General features: G+C 40.9%; 1 protein-coding gene across 4 annotated transcripts in view; it reads left to right on the top strand.

The window, feature by feature from the left end:
- LOC124134084 (metabotropic glutamate receptor 3-like) overlaps positions 1-19,339 on the top strand; it is a 152,450-nt gene that overhangs the window by 62,343 nt on the left and 70,768 nt on the right. For 2 of the 4 annotated variants that reach the window (XM_046498729.2, XM_046498736.2), the window contains one exon: positions 3,499-3,553. The exons of 1 other annotated variant lie outside the window; for it this stretch is intronic. The gene's annotated coding sequence lies outside the window, so the exon portion shown is untranslated. Of the gene's footprint in view, positions 1-3,498; positions 3,554-10,115; positions 10,348-19,339 lie in introns of those variants that run through there. One more of the 4 variants, XM_046498745.2, reaches the window with a different exon arrangement.

The following is a 19,339-nucleotide window of genomic DNA, read 5'->3' as shown; positions in this document are numbered from 1 at the left end:
GAACTGTCCCACATGTACTTCCTATATGATTTACGTTTCATTATCATCACGTCAAATAACGGCTTACGCATTGGCCAATATACATCAAGGTGATACACAATAAAACCTCGTTTATCCGAAAACCCGCATTTTAGACGGTTTCATCGACAACACCGTTCGGATTAACAAGTTTTGACTGTAATGCATAACGTAAATACTACGTAGCGCAGTGTGCGATATTCTTTTTCAAGAGCTGGTATGTACTGGAAATAAGCAAACAATAAATACAATACAGATTTTTATTACAGTACACTATTAAAAAAATATTGGATACATATTCAAAATAATTATTGTATGTTTAAATTGATTTGAAAACGTATTCTACAATATTGCGTCCATGGTAATGCCTTGGCGTTATCAGCTAAGACAAATAGCATCGATAGTGTATGGTCTTTAATAAGAAATCATAAAAGGAGCACTCAAGTGAAGCACTTTTGTTTCACACATATCAAGGGCTGCCGTGACCCTTTTTATGAGTGATGCATGAGGGCATTATATCAAGGCTTCCTTCACGTTCACTGCAGCGCCACAAAGACTTACCAATATTGTCGTGTCGAGTCGTTTGTAGCCCCGTTTGTTGCCATTGACGTTGACAAAGGAAAAAGGTCGATATTGGACGGGAAACAAGGTAATCGATACGGGGTAGAAAGCATCAGACAACGCCTATAGGTCACCCTCTACTGGAGCCTGGGGGTGTGGGAGGTATGAGGTGGAGAAGGGGTGAGCGTTTGCCAAACTCATTGATAGAATTGACAAATTTGATAAAAATTCGCTGTATCTAATAATACAGAATACCCCTGTTTTGAAGATAATGTGTAACATTGATGGATTTGATATTAGGTGAGTGACCATTCTCAGAATGATAACAGCTATTTTATGTTGTTTTCAATTTGAAATTTAAGTTTGTTGATTTGACCATAACGTAAGTGAGTGAGTGGGTTGGAATCATCGCCGCTTTGAACAGTCTTCCAGTTATATCACGGCGTTGGACCACAACGATTGTATACATGATGAAGCACTGTGTTAATACTGATCACTTAAACACTGTTAAGGTGTTGACTGTGTCTCGATGTTTACATCATCTTCAACACCATCATCATCATCATCATCATCATCATCATTATCATCATCATCAGCAGCAGAAGCATCAAACAGGAGACAAACGTTCAAACTGTGAGGAAGATTCACATAAACATGGCTGACCCTCTCATAAGATGATGCCATATGTTACATGTTTAACAGCGACAGAAAACATCTGTGCTACGTGCACGCATTCGATGAGCTCCAAGTTACTGACAATTGTCTAGCTCATGATTACATCAACCAAAACGTCGGGAAGGAAACTCATCAGTTTATCACTTATTTGCATCACGGCGTGCTTTAGCTACGTGTGACGCCGCTATGAGCACCCTTAAGTAATATTAATGCGTGTCAGCTTATTCTGTGGAAGTGACGTAGATCGTTGAAGTTGACCACTCTGCAGAAACCAACGATAGCGGAAGTGGTTCGGATATACCAAAGATCACCCCGAAGTGGCTTTGGGAGTACAACCCACGACAATATATAACCTATAGACTGTTGTGTTGTTTATGTTTACACGATCTTAGAAGTATATTGTTTTTGTCATGAAAGTGTCACTAAAGTGTCACGAGATCAAGCTAATGTATTACTCTTCATGTTGTTAATCATTACACTGTCAGTGGAGCTTTAAGGCAAGCGCTGCATCATGTGTTCAAGAGAAGTGTACAAATAGTCGCTTTGCCGGCCAATGTATGCATGCGTGGTTCCTTCGTTTGCTTGGCTGGGCCTATTTGTGGCCACTGAGAAAGTGATAGGATAGAATCAGACAGGGTTCATCCCCATCATAATTACCTATAAATTGTTAACCGAGTCTGTTCCTTCTGGCGTCCGTCGGGGTGAAAGGATTATCGCCGAGTTAGGATTATCTAGCGAGCTCATTTTGGCAGTCTCTCAACTCGTTATAGCTGCTTGTATTCATGTGGAAAAGGAACTGAAATTAAAGATGGTGAAAGACCTTTAAAGCAACACCCCAGAATGTTGAAAATGTTGGATAATGGGTATGTGAAGATGGTATGTTGTTCATTACTTCAAATCCTGTTATATGACATTATTTACTGCCTCATTATGTAATCGGTTGTCACGAAGTCGGTTTACGTCGATTTAAATCCACTGTCCCATTTAAATGTTAAGATGGAACATGTTTTTCAATTGACCAGGCAGCTTCGAGTGAGTGAGTTGGGTTTAACGCCGCTTTGAACAGTGTGCCAATGTGGGAGGAAAAAGTGGTGGTCGTTTATCACTTTGGTGAAACCCAAGAGCACGGGTTTATAGCTTACAAACCTAGAAACATAATCGGGGTGAAGCGGGATTCAAACCCACGGTAATAGGTTTCTGACGTGCCCAAGGGACCCCTGCCCCAACCTAGGCAGCAAAAACAGAATAAAGGCGTGAAATTAATTCTTAACACAACGATATAGTTATGAAGTTTTACTTTAACGTTTGCCGTAAAAGACAACTATGCTTGCCGTAACGGGATCGGGTGGTCGGGCTCGCTGACTTTGTTGATGCATGTCATCGTATCCCAATTGCGTGGATCGATGCTCATGATGTCAATCACTTGATTGTCTGGTCCAGACTCGATTATTTACAGACCGCCGTCATGCAGCTTGAATATTGCTGAGTGCGGCATTAAACAACAAAAAACCAAAACTATAACGTTCAACGTTCTAGTTCACTGCGAAAGATTTTAAAATTGAGTTTTGTCTTCATATGTTATCAGTTGCATTCCTCTATTGCAAAACATAGATAGCAGCGTCTCGTGACCTACCTTAATGAACAATTATTCTTCATTGATAACGCACCTCTTGCCTAGCCTATTCCAGTTTGTCGTTTACTGCTTACAGACTCACATGACTTAACCATGGTAAAATATGGCTTTAAATCTCAAATAATATTCTCACTCAATAAACACATTTCAATCTATTTCTGAACACATAATGCCATTTAGAAAGTGGTCAAATGTAACAAATGTTAATTTTGGGACAACATTTTCTTACTTTACTGAGAAAATGTTATCTCAAATATAACAATTATTACAATCTATTTCATCACATCTATGTTTCATTTTCAAATGTATGATATCATTTTTTAAAAAGTGGAAGCGCTAGATTATATGCTGATATAGCTGCAAAATTGATTATTAGACGCCGACGTTTGACATGCTGTCTGTAATGTCTAATCACTGTCAGGTTTAGATTTGACAAGGAATCCCATTTGTGCCTATGGTTCTGATTTGAGATAATCTGAAAGTTCATATTCCACGTCGATTCCCGACGCCTGCACAAACTGTCATATTATGTTTATTTTAAACTGATCTTCTTTAACTATTCAGTATACTATTCGATTATAAGAAAAAAAATATGTCTTCTACCTTATTAGGTAAGAACATCTGGCGTTGTGGAACTGGTCAGCGTACAACCTTGGGAATCGACAGGTAAGCCTGTTTTGGCGTTATATGTAATGTATATATATTTATACTCGCATGTGTATACACCCCAGAGCGTTGCGTTTGGGACGTTTTCTTGCAAACAGCAGAATGTAACACGTAGTATGTGCAAATGAAAAGAGCAGAGCGTTGCGTTTGGGACGTTTGCACGTAAACAGCAGAATGTAACATGTAATACATGTACGTATGTGTGTATAGATGGGCGTACATGTTTACAGGGCAGTGTAGCGTGTTACACGTGTGCATTTTTACAGGCGAGCGTTAGCGCGTTACACGTGTACATGCTTATAAGGTAGTGTAGCGTGTAACATGTGTACATGTTTATAGGGAATGTAGCGTGTTACACGTGAGGATGAATACAGGGGAGTGTAGCGTGTTTCATGTGTACATGTTTACAGGGGAGGGTAGCGTGTTACATGTGTACATGTTTACAGGGGAGTGTAGCGTGTTTCATGTGTGCATGTTTACTGGGGAGCGTAGCGTGTTACACGTGTACATGTTTACAGGGGAGAGTAGCGTGTAACACGTGTACATGTTTACAGGGTAGTGTAGCGTGTTACACGTGTACATGTTTACTGGGGAGTGTAGCAAGTTACACGTGTACATGTTTACAGGGTAGTGTAGCGTGTTACACGTGTACATGTTTACTGGGGAGTGTAGCGTGTTACACGTGTACATGTTTACTGGGGAGTGTAGCGTGTAACACGTGTACATGTTAACAGGGGAGCGTAGCGTGCTACACGTGTACATGTTTACTGGGGAGTGTAGCGAGTTCCACGTGTACATGTTTACAGGGTAGTATAGCGTGTTACACGTGTACATGTTTACATGGTAGTGTAGCGTGAAGCCTGTTACACAAGAATGTTTACATATAGAGTCAATAGCGTCTCACGCGCGTACATGTTTACATAACACCGTAGCCAGTTACACGCGTACAGACAGACAGATTGTTGTGTTTGAGTCACGTCACATGTCCCGCGTACATGTTTATAGCAGATCAAAGCATGAAACACGCGTATAGCAGGGCCAGGCTATGCTATGCAACTTTGATACATGTTTTCAGAGGTTTTAAGGTAATTATAGATAGCCACTCACGCAGGAACACTTTCTTGAAATACTTTGAAAACCTCAAATGAAATTTAAGAAATACACCTGTGCTAATTTGTTCTTACACAGGCTTCTTTTGATAGTCCTAGTTTAATTTCAGATTATTTCTGACAATTCTAAACTATACAAACCTGTGCACAACGAAGCATAAGAAAAAAATGACACATTTCCTCGTCTGGAAACAGGTGCTAGCATAGATGGTTGATAAGAGCTTTCAATCTACTTTTTGGTGTTTACTGACCTGGCTTCACACGAAAGTTGCCCGTATTACATCGTGCAGACAGATATATTGGTGTAAAGTATGTTTGTATCCGTTGATGTTAATTCACATTTACAGATTTTAAGTATTTATGTTGTCTCTCCAACTCTCATATTCTGCTGACCGTCACGTCACAAGGACCCCCACCACTCAACACCCTAGGTATCTGTCGATATTTCATTTCCGTATGTTTCCCTCTCCTGGTTATTCCCACTTGAGTCAGGGTTTAGTCCTCATTTCCAACGTGCTTAATACGCATGCGCACACAACAGGAAGCTGTCCATACAAAGACACTGTCATCCATCTCAATAACAAGTCCACGGGGAATCTCGCATTGCTTCTAGTTTCTCACGAGACGAAAACTGTCGATTCCCAAACTAGTAATTCTTTTCTTTAGCTGTGGCACTGCTGGAACCCTCTTCATCATTTCACGACAATTATTGAAAAAAGACACGCTTGGGAGGGCTATTTCTGCATCATAACCAACATCGTGAATACTGCTGTTGATTGGCTTAACATCATTGAGATTGATTGTGTGTTATGTAAGTATTACAGAAGGCGCCATCACTGGGAAATGTACCATTCGTAAAAATATTGTGTATGATGTATATCTGTATATCACTGCTGATATGACGTTCACGCACCAGCAGCAAGTGCCGTGGGCAATGGGACATAGGAACCATGTGGGTAAAGTTATATAAACGGAGACTGACACTGTTCATCAAGTTTATGTTATAATGAATCACTATCACATAGTGATGGCATAAGGTGTTCGCGAAAGTTGTCACAAACACATGCACGGGCAAGTCAATCGTACAACTGACATAAAACGGGAACATATGTAATATTAAATTTATTATGAAAAATAAGAGAATCAACAGAGGTTATGAGGTCTTTGAGTATGAAATAACAAACCCATGACAGGAAATCGCGACATGTCTTTTACAAGGGATATACCGCCTCAGTGGGAGTCCGAAATACAATGTTTATGTCAGACTGAAATGCTTACCACCTAATGGTCGAATGAGTACATTCTAAAGTTAGAAAACTACAACATATGTTAAATAGCCTTTATTGTAAAACATGTTTCATTTTTTTAATGTACAGATAACAAATTTTTACTTACATTCACTGTATGAGCATTCTACAGCTGCAAATTACATACACGTTAATGAATCCTCATAGTTCAAATTGCTTCTCCGTAAAGCAAATCATGTTACTTCCTTATGTAATGCAGTAATTTATTTCATCATTGAGGTCAGGTACCTTAGTATCGACCGACAAAGGTCTAATTTGACGTTCAGGTCCTATATGTGTCTACTTTGTGATCACTGTTTATAACCTTCTCCGTACAGATCCAGAAGGATCTTTCGATGTTTCTCCTCTCATGTCAAGAAATGTAAAAGAAGATAAAAAGTTATAATTTGCTTTTGATAATCAGCAATGTACAGATATGATAGGAATAAAAACCAAGGTTGAAGCCCCTAGCAGGTTCAATGGAGCTTCTGTAACAAGCCAAGATAATATACCTGATTATACGGAGGACGAAATGCATAGCTCATCAGGGATTCCTATTTTCGATTATCTCCCTTAGAAAAGAGGCATCTTTGATGGCACTGTCAGGCTTTGATAGCTCAGAGTTCTGCTTTAATGTGTTGAGGATACTCTCACGTCTTCCGTAACAGCCCATGAGAGGTATTGAAGACCTTTGGAGATCTGAGACGTCGAGTGTTCTTCATGACTGTGTATTCTTCACGGCCAAGAAAGACGACTCTGCCCCGCACTTACTTGACGCCATGTTGAAAAATAGAATTTGCCGAAACATTACATGTGATAATAGTATAAAGTTGCTCGTTGAATAACTTTCTGATACCTGTTTGGGGTTTCTGTCACAATGGGAATGTCTTCAGCATGCGAAGCATATTGTTTGGTTGTGTTTTCCATCGAGTCCAACAGTCTATTCTTAAAATCCGTGCAACGTGACATCATACAGTATCTCGTCAGACTTATCACATACATTTTAACAAAGATACATCAACAGTGATACAGGAGATGACAGTATAACATATAGCAGCATTGATAGAGATGACAGTATAAACATATAGCAGTATCGATAGAGATGACAGTATAAACTTATAGCAGTATCGATAGAGATGACAGTATAAACTTATAGCAGTATCGATAGAGGGGATGACAGTATAAACATACAGCAGAATTGATAGAGGAGGTTACAGTGTAAACATATAGCAGTGTCGACAGAGATGAAAGTATAAACATATAGCTGTATCGATAGAGGAGGTGACAGTATAAACATATAGCAGTATCGATAGATGAAAGGTCAGCATAAATATATGGCAGTATTGATGGAGGAGAAGGCAGTATCAAAATACAGCAGTATCGATAGAGGAAAGGTCAGCATAAAGACATGGCAGTATTGATAGAGGAGATGGCAGTATAAACATACAGCAGTAACGATAGAGGAAAGGTCAGCATAAAGATATGGCAGTATTGATGGAAGAGATGGCAGTATGACTAACAACAGCATAGGTCACATAATGATGTATATAATATCGATGTAGAAACATCATTAGCAACATAAGATTAATCCGAGTCGCCACAGAACAATTGGAATAGTCTCTCTCGATCTCATTCTCTCCTCACCCCCCCCTCTCTCTCCTCGTTCACGATCTCCCTACCCCCCCCCCCCCCCCCCCTCTCTCTCTCTCCTTCTTTCCCTCCCTCTCTCCTCTCTATCTATATCTCCCCCACCCTGACTCTCTCTAAATAACGATTTACAATAACGATTTTCTCACTTGTGGCTGAAGTCAGTTCACCTACGTCGGCCAGTACTAGAGGTCAGAGTTTCTATATATTCTCCGACCAAGACGTCGTGGATTGTAAACAGCTGTATATCAAGGAAAAATCTGATAGTAGCTTAAGCACAATACCATCCCCCACGTAATGTCTAGAAAACACACCTCGACAACACCTGGGTACAATATTGTAATATCAGATTATATATTTTTAGCATTTTCAACAATTAGATTTTCGGATCCTGTTCTGTGACCATTCGTCAACCCAAAACTTGGATCCTGTAACACATAGAAGTAATATTCATGGACAATAACGCCTTTGGTTTGCTAACAAAGTCACACATGGCAATTATACAATATCAACTGCTATATACTTAGTAAGTTAGTTGGGTTTAACGCCGCTTCGAACAACTACCATACAACAATTGAAGACTTTTAAACTGCAGATACTGATTTAAATTTATGTAGATCTCAAAGAAGTATTTGAAGAAAGCTCCGTTGTGGAACTTTGCCCTGAGGTTTAAAAACCGGAAGGTTTCACTCCCGAATACATCGTTAGAGGATAGAAAGTGTAAATAATCTAACAGTAATGCCATCGAAGACGAAGTACACTTTGTAACCTCTTGTGATTTCTACACAGACCTTAGGTATCTATAGTGCGAAGTTTCTCTGGTTGATAAACCATACACATGTCTCCACGTGACCAGTAGATATTCGTTTAAAAAGCTGATGCCTCAGTTATTAAGAAATTAGAATGTCATTGATGGTAAAACGTAAACAAAAAGCATCTTCCAATCATAATCTGAAGATGTATCCATATTGAATGTGTATGCATTGAATGTATATTTTTTATCTATATAATAGGGCGGTCGGGTAGCCTAGTGGTTAAAGCGTACGCTCGTCATGCCGAAGACCCGGGTTCGATTTCCGACATGGGTACAATGTGTGGAGCCCATTTCTGGTGTCAGCCGCCGTGATATTGCGGGAATATTGCTAAAATCATACTCACCCACCTATATAATATAACTTTGGTCTGAACTTGTATATTGCTTTTGAATTAGTTTCTCAGTGACCTCCTCCTCCCTCTCCTCCTCCCTCTCCTCCTCCCTCTCCTCCTCCTCCTCCTTCTTCTTTAAATGACAATTAGATAACTGGTGGAGAGATTAGTCTGGTCGGCTGAAAAAGAATGCTTTGGCTTCAGCATAGTAAGTGAGTGAGTGAGTATGGTTTTACGCCGCTTTTAGCAATGTTCCAGTAACATCACGGCGGAGGACACGAGAAATGGGCTTCACACATTGTACAAATGTTGAGGATAGAGCCCGGGTCTTCAGCGTGACCAGCGAACGCTTTAATCACTTGGCTAGCCGACCGTCCCTACTCCAGCATAGAAACTGTAAGGTTAGCGTATGTGTACATCTTCATAGATGTGAATTCGTACATCTACCTGGCAGTTCAATATGTATGTGCGCTTACAGAATAGTATGTTTGTGTATTGCAGTATTGATGCATATTATCGCATAGTAATGTAAATCGATTCCTACGTCCTTTTAATTGTTCATGTGAATCAGTTCGATATGGCGGATATCAGCTGTGTGACCCTGGCGTCGATAGGACAGGTGTGCCAACGTATATCACCTGGTTAGTGTAATAGGTGCGACAGTGCATCTCACAATTACATCATGCACCCTCATCAACGCCGATGGCGACTATGCCCAAGCACGCTCAAAGATCTGCCTCCTTGCTTCTTTTTCGCTGCATGTCACGCTAAGGAACAACTTGTTCTTGCACTGCTGTCACTCAAAATGCTCATATTCATAGAATGAAGTAAATATGTGCATAAAATCAGCACATAGAGAACAAATGAATAAAACATTACAGCGCATTGCAGATGTTTTCACATATGACTAGCTGCATATTATATTCGCTGGGGATACCTTTTCAAAGGTATCGGAATGAATTATATGATAAAGAGCATGTTGCCCCGTCGCTGTTGATTCCTCTATTAATATCTGGAATTATCAGAAAGTCAATAGTCTTTGCTGATGATGCCAGCACTGTCATCATTGTAAAATCTTCCCCTTCTGCCTGCACGTAACAAAGCAGCTCCATTAGAACCTACGTCATTATTTTGCCAGTTAATAATGCTTCGTATACATCCCGTTGTCTATCGATCAGTATAGGTATAGGGAAAAAAGCCCACCGCTGCATCTTACATGCTTTTATACATTAATTGTGTTTCTTTACTTTGTAAGTAGCTCCACTGCTGTGGAATAAAGACAAGTTTGTTTTCTACGGGCTAGATCAACTAAAGGGTGTTCATAGTGATGAAGTGAGCTGAACCACGAGATGATTTGCCGGTATGACCAGGCTGTATCGCTAGAGTCCCGTTCAGAAGGCTGCTAGCTGAGCGGCAAGCCGCTACTCCGCTCGTCTCCGCTCAGGAAGCAAATCACCAGTATTTGACCGCGAAGCCTGCACGCAGTGCTTGTGGAGTGACAGTATCTAATTTTCCTATCAAGTGACGTTTTCAAAACCTGAGTGGAATCGTATGATTGACTGCATCGTGTTGGAGTGTCCCAAACAATCCCGAGGCGGGACTACTGGTGAGTATATTGGCTCCTATCCTTGATTCAGCAACGGTGGTCACCATCAATCTTCTATATAGTCGAGGTCGTCCCATGCACGCCAGTCCGCGCCGAGGTCTCAGACAACTGCACCTGTCGTAACACGTAGATTACTAGATGGTAATGCGTTAACAAAATATATCTTATAGTTTCGTAATGTCACTTTTTTACTTTATTAATAATTCAAAAATATTTAACAGATTTATTTTAAATCAGTATCATATCGTTCGCGTGGATGCGGGATGTGGTATTATGATAGAAAGTACATTGCTCGTGTTATGTGATGAAAAGAAAAAATCCATCAAGGCGGTTTAGCGAAGGGTGTATTGGTATGGTCACTTCAAAGAGCAATACCAAATAGTGTTATCTAACGGTAACTTGAATGCGAATTACTGTCAATATCAATGACTTCAATCAGAACATTGTAGCCGTGATTGAAATGCATTACATCATTAATACATAGAATTGAATGAGTGTGTGTCATTATTGTGTCGCCAGTTATACCACTGTCGGAGTGTATTCATCACTCCAACAACTACAAGTTGGGTCATTAACATTGTCTTTCTTGCATGCCTTCTAATAACCGATCGAAGTATAGCTAATGCTTAAAATTATGTCACATCAGTCAAGGTATTAGTTCTTCCGTAACACTATTAGTGGTCATTGTAGCAATGCATCCGAGGCCACGGACAATGAGATTGATATTACTAGAATCAAGACGACATTATGATTGAAGACGGAGTTCGCGCTCTAGATTTGATTAAGATCGTGAGATTTAGTTCAACATGCCGCACGCTGTATGTTACTGCGCCGTAAATTACATTAAGAATACAGAAATGTTGATATTTACAACGTCAGCAGTTTAAACAGATGCGCACGTATCGATTGTTCGGCATCTAACATGTATATTGCAATACGACTGCCGTAAAAGGGCATTGTATAACGATTTGGAGTTTTAACCTTAACATATTGTGTGGACACTGGCAACAATGAACTTACGTGTAAAAAGTTTGTATTCAAAACTATGCACATACATACGCTGGAGCAGGGTTCGTCATAATTAATCTGGACGGTGTTCCTGTTCCTTTTGAATCTCCCATCATACAGATCACACCCTCGTGGGAATTCTGGGTTAAAATGGGTCCACAGCAACCTATTCTTGTCGCAAGAGGCAACTAAATGGGCAGAGATGTCAGTCTCTCTCTCTCTCCCTTCTGTCTCCTCGCTCCCCTCTCTCTTTCTCTTCTCTCTGTCTCTCCCTCCCACTCTCTCCCCTCTCTCTTTCTCTCCTCTCTCTTTCTCTCTCCCTTCCCTCCCTCTCTTTCTCGTTTTCTCTCTTTCTCTTTTATCTCTCTCTCCCTCTCCATCTCTTACTCTCTCTCTCACTTTCCATCCCTCTCTCTCGTACACACACAATCAAGCGCGCGTCACTTCGGACAAATTGGGTTGTGCAAGGGCATTCAGACCTTCCCTATTAACAAAGAAAATAATGTTTATTTTTCATTTAACATTAATAGGAAGCGGAGACTGACCGTTCTGTGACACTGACGGTCGGACATCCTGAGAATTACATTCATCATGTGTTATACCGTGGCAATTATTTCACATTCGTAAGACGAATATGTCTCCCGAGTGAACTGTTTGTGTGTTTAATCAATGATGCCTTTGTTCTTTTGCGATGAAAGGACAATGTTGTATCGCGTCACGGACTTGTGATTCATTAAGAAGTGGGATGATTCATGGATTAGTGGATTGATTCAATGTATAATGAACCTGATACATTTGTAGGTACACGACCAGAATAGTCCACACACTACTTTTATCTTGTCGATGACATTTTTGTTTCGTTCGCGAGTTTTATTGGTCGGGCGAGTTTTTAGTTAACGAGGGCAAAACATGTTTAGTCATGAGTGAACGTTTGGAGATAAAGGTCGAGTATTGGGTGATGTAGGGCGAGTGATGCGTTCTGTATTGCGAATATTGGAGATAAAGGGCGAGTATTGGCTGATGTAGGACGAGTGATGCGTTCTGTATTGCGAATATTGGAGATAAAGGGCGAGTATTGGGTGATGTAGGGCGAGTGATGCGTTCTGTATTGCGAATATTGGAGATAAAGGGCGAGTATTGGCTGATGTAGGGCGAGTGATGCGTTCTGTATTGCGAATATTGGAGATAAAGGGCGAGTATTGGGTGATGTAGGACGAGTGATGCGTTCTGTATTGCGAATATTGGAGATAAAGGGCGAGTATTGGGTGATGTAGGGCGAGTGATGCTATCTGTATTGCGAATATTGGAGATAAAGGGCGAGTATTGGCTGATGTAGGGCGAGTGATGCTATCTGTATTGCGAATATTGGAGATATATTGGATGATGTAGGACGAGTGATGTGTTCTGTTTAGCGAATATTGGAGATAAAGGTCGAGTATTGGCTGATGTAGGGCGAGTGATGCGTTCTGTATTGCGAATATTGGAGATAAAGGTCGAGTATTTGGCTGATGTAGGGCGAGTGATGCGTTCTGTATTGCGAATATTGGAGATAAAGGTCGAGTATTTGGTGATGTAGGACGAGTGATGCGTTCTGTATTGCGAATATTGGAGATATATTGGGTGATGTAGGACGAGTGATGCGATCTGTATTGCGAATATTGGAGATAAAGGGCGAGTATTGGGTAATGTAGGACGAGTGATGCGTTCTGTATTGCGAATATTGGAGATAAAGGGCGAGTATTGGCTGATGTAGGGCGAGTGATGCTATCTGTATTGCGAATATTGGAGATATATTGGATGATGTAGGACGAGTGATGTGTTCTGTATAGCGAATATTGGAGATAAAGGTCGAGTATTGGCTGATGTAGGGCGAGTGATGCGTTCTGTATTGCGAATATTGGAGATAAAGGTCGAGTATTTGGCTGATGTAGGGCGAGTGATGCGTTCTGTATTGCGAATATTGGAGATAAAGGTCGAGTATTTGGTGATGTAGGACGAGTGATGCGTTCTGTATTGCGAATATTGGAGATATATTGGGTGATGTAGGACGAGTGATGCGATCTGTATTGCGAATATTGGAGATAAAGGGCGAGTATTGGGTGATGTAGGACGAGTGATGCGTTCTGTATTGCGAATATTGGAGATAAAGGGCGAGTATTGGCTGATGTAGGGCGAGTGATGCTATCTGTATTGCGAATATTGGAGATATATTGGATGATGTAGGACGAGTGATGTGTTCTGTATAGCGAATATTGGAGATAAAGGTCGAGTATTGGCTGATGTAGGGCGAGTGATGCGTTCTGTATTGCGAATATTGGAGATAAAGGTCGAGTATTTGGCTGATGTAGGGCGAGTGATGCGTTCTGTATTGCGAATATTGGAGATAAAGGTCGAGTATTTGGTGATGTAGGACGAGTGATGCGTTCTGTATTGCGAATATTGGAGATATATTGGGTGATGTAGGACGAGTGATGCGATCTGTATTGCGAATATTGGAGATAAAGGGCGAGTATTGGGTGATGTAGGACGAGTGATGCGTTCTGTATTGCGAATATTGGAGATAAAGGGCGAGTATTGGGTGATGTTGGGCGAGTGATGCATGCTGTATTGCGAATATTGGAGATTCAAGGAGACTTTTGGTGTTGTTGGGCGAGTGATGCGTACAGTATTGCCAAAGGGGCGAGGTCTGGGTGATACAGGGCGAGTAAGTCATGCTGTATGGCGAATATTTGGGTTAAAGGAAGACGGTTGGTGGATTGGATGACGTAGAGACTATCTTGGGCAAGGTAGAGTTAATGTTGAATAATGTGGAGCCTATTTTGGCTAAAGTAGAAGTATTGTCTGATAAAGCTAATGTTGGCTGTTATAGAGTTTAATTGTCGCAGTGACGTCAAAATGCATTAATCCAAAAATCAACCATGGTATCGTTGTGTTAAGTAAAAGTTCACTTCGTACACAAACGACGGGGTTAATGTTTATAATGTAGAAAAGCTTGATACGGCCAATGGATTCAACTGGCCCAGAAATCATTTGTGAGGAAGACATTTACGTACTTTGCCAGATTGTGAAAGTTTTAAGTTTACTGTTCAAATCAGTGAGTGAGTGAGTTGGGTTTAACGCCGCTTTTAACAGTATTCCAGTTATATCACGGCGTGTCAGCTTAATGTTGGGGGAAAGCCCGAAGTGATGCAGGTCTTAGACGTTTACCACTTCGGTGACATCCACGAGCACGGGTATGTTGCTGACCAACCTAGAAACATAATCGGGGCGAACCGGGATTCGAACCCACAATCATAGATTTCTGGCGTGCCCAAGGGACGCAACTCTGCACAGCGAATCGCGGCCCCTTTGACGACTCAGCCACACATGCCCCCGTTCAAATCAGAGTGCTACAGATATAATACATGATGTACTGTGCGGGTCGCTCCATTTGTGTACGATATCATACAGTTAGTATAAAACGTCTCGGTTTTCGCCGAAACAGATACCATCAGACGTAAAATGCAAAGTATAGGTGAACATTATACTGAATGGGTCACTGAAGCGTTAGCGAAAAGGGTAAGTCACTCCGTCTATTTGCATAAACAACACCTGTGTGTTGCCTGAAACCACATACAGTAAACTACGGTTATAACGAACTCAAAGGGACCACACATTTTAGTTCGTTATAACCGTAGTTCGTTATAAGCATATATATAGCATATATACAGCATATATACAGCAAATAGCCGGGACCCAAAAAACAGTTCGTTATATCCGCCAGTTCGTTATAAGTTTGTTCGTTATAAACGTAGTTTACTGTAGCAGCACTCATGTCCTGTCACGACGGCATGTAAACAACACCAGAAAAGTGATGAATCAGAATTCCAGTCACACGATAGTCCATTTACTGTTGAAAGTCAAAACGAGGTTAACTTTGAATTACGTCTTCTGTGTACAAGTGATGATTTAGACGTTAAGCAATAAAGTGTTCATACCAGACGATATAGAGTTAATGTCGAATAATATGAAGTTAAGGTTAGACAGTATAGTGTTAATGTGTTTTGATGTTTGTCAGTTCCTGTCGCACCTAACTGTATGGATGGAGGTGGAAACTGAGGGTTTAGATGGGTGATAGGGCTACAGATGTTGGAGGACAGATGTTTCGTGTTGGACTCCAGAGGCATATTGGATGTTGGAGAACAGATTGTAAATAATGCAGCAAAGAAAGGATGATAACTGAAACTGAAGCTGAAGACTAACATCTAGTCTCTGAAATGAACATATCGTACAGAAACAAACAGTTGTTCTGCTATCTTAATAAAACTATAATAAAAGGGAGCCCAGTGACCCTCTTCATTCCTGATACTGCAGTAATCTAGACTTGCCAAACATTACAGACTTGCATGGGCTATATTCGATATATATATTTGTATCAGGGTCTGTAAGACAGACCATAGAAGCTGGATACTGGCTGGATAATAGATAGGATAGAAATACGCGTCGAGTGATGGTTAGGTGTTCAAGACGCATGTACTGGACAACCACAACATGTTGGTTTATTTGCTGCAAGAAACGCCTACATATATTACCGATATAGTCACTGCAACACTATCCGATGTAGATGAGGATGTGGAGTTGTAATCATTTACAATACTTTCTTTTATGATACAATCTGACAGTTTTATTCATGACCACATGTTACGCAATAAATCATAGTTTATTTCACGATGAAACATTGTTTTATCGTGACGTCGCTTCTGGAGTTTCGAATATGCGCTCGCAACATGATGACGTCGTACAGTAGACGACGTTATTTTTGAGAGGGAAGTGTCTAGTAAGTTGTTTCCCATTAATGCAGCTAGGCAACGCATGTAAATCTAGTGGCCGAACCATCGCATCCACTACTACTACTACTACTACTACTACTACTACTACTACTAGTTTGTTGAACTTACAACTACTACCATTACTGCTGCTAAATTACTGCTACTACTACTATACACCCCCTTCTTCTCCTGCTGCTACCATGTTTTATCTACTCATTCTACTACTACTACTACTACTACTACTACTACTACTACTACTACTACTACTACTATTTGTTTTTGCTGTTGTCACTTTTAATATTGCTACTGATATAATTAATATTGGTGCTTCTTTTGCTCCTACTATCTTTGCTACGGCTACTACAACTACTTTAAATTCTACTGCTGCCATTACTTCTGCTGAACTTACATCTACTACCATTACTGCTACTAAATTACTGCTACTTCTACTATACACCCCCTTCTTCTCCTGCTGCTACCATGTTTTATCTACTCATTCTACTACTACTACCACTACTACTACTACTACTACTACTACTACTACTACTACCACTACTACTACTACTGCTGCTGCTACTGCTACTGTTGCTACTGTTACTGTTACTACTACTCATGTCCTGCTTCTTCGTCCTGCACTTGTTGTGCTCCGATGGGCCAATTTGCTGCCAATTAGTTGACCGTGAGTCGCCAGTGGTATCTAACTTTGTCTGCCTGTAACTAACTGTGTGTTGGGTGGTTCACGACCCACGTCACATGAGCTGCCCTTCGACACCAAGCTGACGCACCGTGATCCTAGCGGCGATGAAGCCAATTTACTCACCAAATCTGCACTTGTTACCGCATTTCAACCCAGTGTAGAGGAAGTCCCTAGCACTCGTCTTATAGCTCGAATACGGTTGACTTGGGCGTAAAACAACAGAGAAAGAAACAAATTATTACTTCAGATATTATTTTGCTGCCTCTAACAAATGCAATTATAGTATTTTATTCATTATACTGAGAGGCCTTGGTCATATAGCACATGCTATACGGTAATGGTTGTATATATGGTTATAGTAACATATTTGGAACATCTTAGGTCCAGCGGCGGTCGGGTAGCCTAGTGGTTAAAGCGTTCCCTCGTCACGCCAAAGACCCGGGTTCGATTCCCGACATGGGTACATTGGGTGAAGCCCATTTCTGGTGTCCCCCGCCGTGATGTTGCTGGAATATTGCTAAAAGCGGCGTTAAACCATACTGACTCACTCACTCTACGTCTACTACAAATAGTACGTATCCTGTCCCCCGAGAACGCGTTAGAATTGGCCTTCACCAACCCATGCTTGTGGTAAGAGGCGACTAACGGGATCGGCCTGTCAGGCTCGCTGATACTCATGCTCAGTGGTGGTGGGACGTGGTCACAAATCACGTGAAGTCTTGACTCCTGGGACTTTCTAGGGCTTCGGTCCTGCCCACACTGAAGCACATGTTTGGTGTCTCCTTGGGCAGGTGACTTTGTTCGAAATATGCCTCTGTTCACCCAGCAGTTAATGGGTACACGGTAGGATGAGATGACAATGTGTCTATTAACCTTCTAGCTCCCAACAGACAGCTTGATGTGTATACTCCTCAGGGAGCTGAGAATGATTCTTGAATGCACACTGATCCAGTGACCGGGGTATTGATATCCCCTGTGTGGTTTGGAAATATGAACAATATAAATGGCCAATAGAGTGTCAGTCACTGGATTGTCTGGTCAAGATTATTTACAGTCATCATCATGAGCATCATCAGCATCAGCAGCAGCAGCACACACCATGTTTCAACGGCTGCTGCTACTATGACTCCTATGCCCACTGACAGTAGGTCCCTCATAAAGAGTTGTATGTCGTGTGGCCTTTCGCCTACTTCAGAAAAATGCTGAGACTTTTTACTTCCCTTTAAGACACTTCTTTAGATACGTTTTCTTAAGGTTACGTTGACTCTCAAACTCTGTAACGACCTTTCCAAATTGTCAATATTGCATTCAAGGAATTGCTTTAATTACGAAGCGTTCGTGTTATGCCGTCATTGTTTAGCTTCAAATACATCCACGTGTATTAACCTGTTTAATTGTAGGAAGAAATTGGCGATAACGTGATTTCCAGCAAGTTTGAAGTGCTGGCAGAATACAAATATCCCATTTTACTGGACGCCTGATCTCGTTGTCGAGACTAAATTCGATACCATCCTCTTTTAAATTTACATAAGAGCGAGGCATAGCCCCATATCAGAATCATTATGGGCACTGGGATGACAAAAACACACAAATATTAAACAATAGACGAGCCAAATATTCCTCGCCGATTGATAAGAGCACCATTAAAGAGTGTGCTGAGAGTCGTTCCCGCTCAATAATACAAGGTCTAAATTACTAGGTAAATACAGAATCATCGCGCACTATTTACTCTTTGCACCATCAAACACCATTGCATGTCGATTACAGGTCAAAGTATGGGATAATCATAGCTTGGCGTGGATCTACTGAATAAATCTGGACCATCTCTAAAAGCTAAACTGTGTTGCCCACTTGCACAGTGTCATCACATTTGTCAATCTGTTGACTTATATCATAGGCGTATGTGCCTGACAAATATCTTGATAATTTGCTTTAACACTGTGATATTGTAACGATGGTACGCCTGGTAACAACCGCCGGAGTGTCACTGGATACGATTGATGTTTGATCAAATGGATTTATGTGGATAAACCATTGACATTAACGTGTACTGTGTTTATTTATTACACCGTTGCAATAATGTATATATGACGTTCATTCACACAAGCAAAGAGCTGGCTGATCCCCGAAGTCTCGGACATTAATTTACTTGACGAGATAGGGCCGATGTTACAAGCGATAGTCCTCGCATTAGTGATACATTTACGCCGTGATGTATTGTTGTTGGGTCCGTAGACATATGTTTTAATTGTGGCTTTGTGAAACAGCAGTTTGTACTTTATTCGTGGACATTGGGATACGAGTGTGAATGGTTTAAAGCATTCTGTACAGTACTGGTTTGTAAGCGTCTTTGACTATTGTGTACTCGGCCGTGCAATATCACGGGTCACACATTCGATTCGGATTTATTTACAATGGATTCAAACCTATGTACAGTAAACTACGGTTATAACGAACTCAAAGGGACCACTAATTTTAG

This window comes from Haliotis rufescens, unplaced genomic scaffold, assembly GCF_023055435.1.
Source record: "Haliotis rufescens isolate VD_foot unplaced genomic scaffold, xgHalRufe1.0.p SCAF_16, whole genome shotgun sequence".
Classification (NCBI taxonomy): domain Eukaryota; kingdom Metazoa; phylum Mollusca; class Gastropoda; order Lepetellida; family Haliotidae; genus Haliotis; species Haliotis rufescens.
This window is presented reverse-complemented; position numbering and strand designations above follow the sequence as displayed.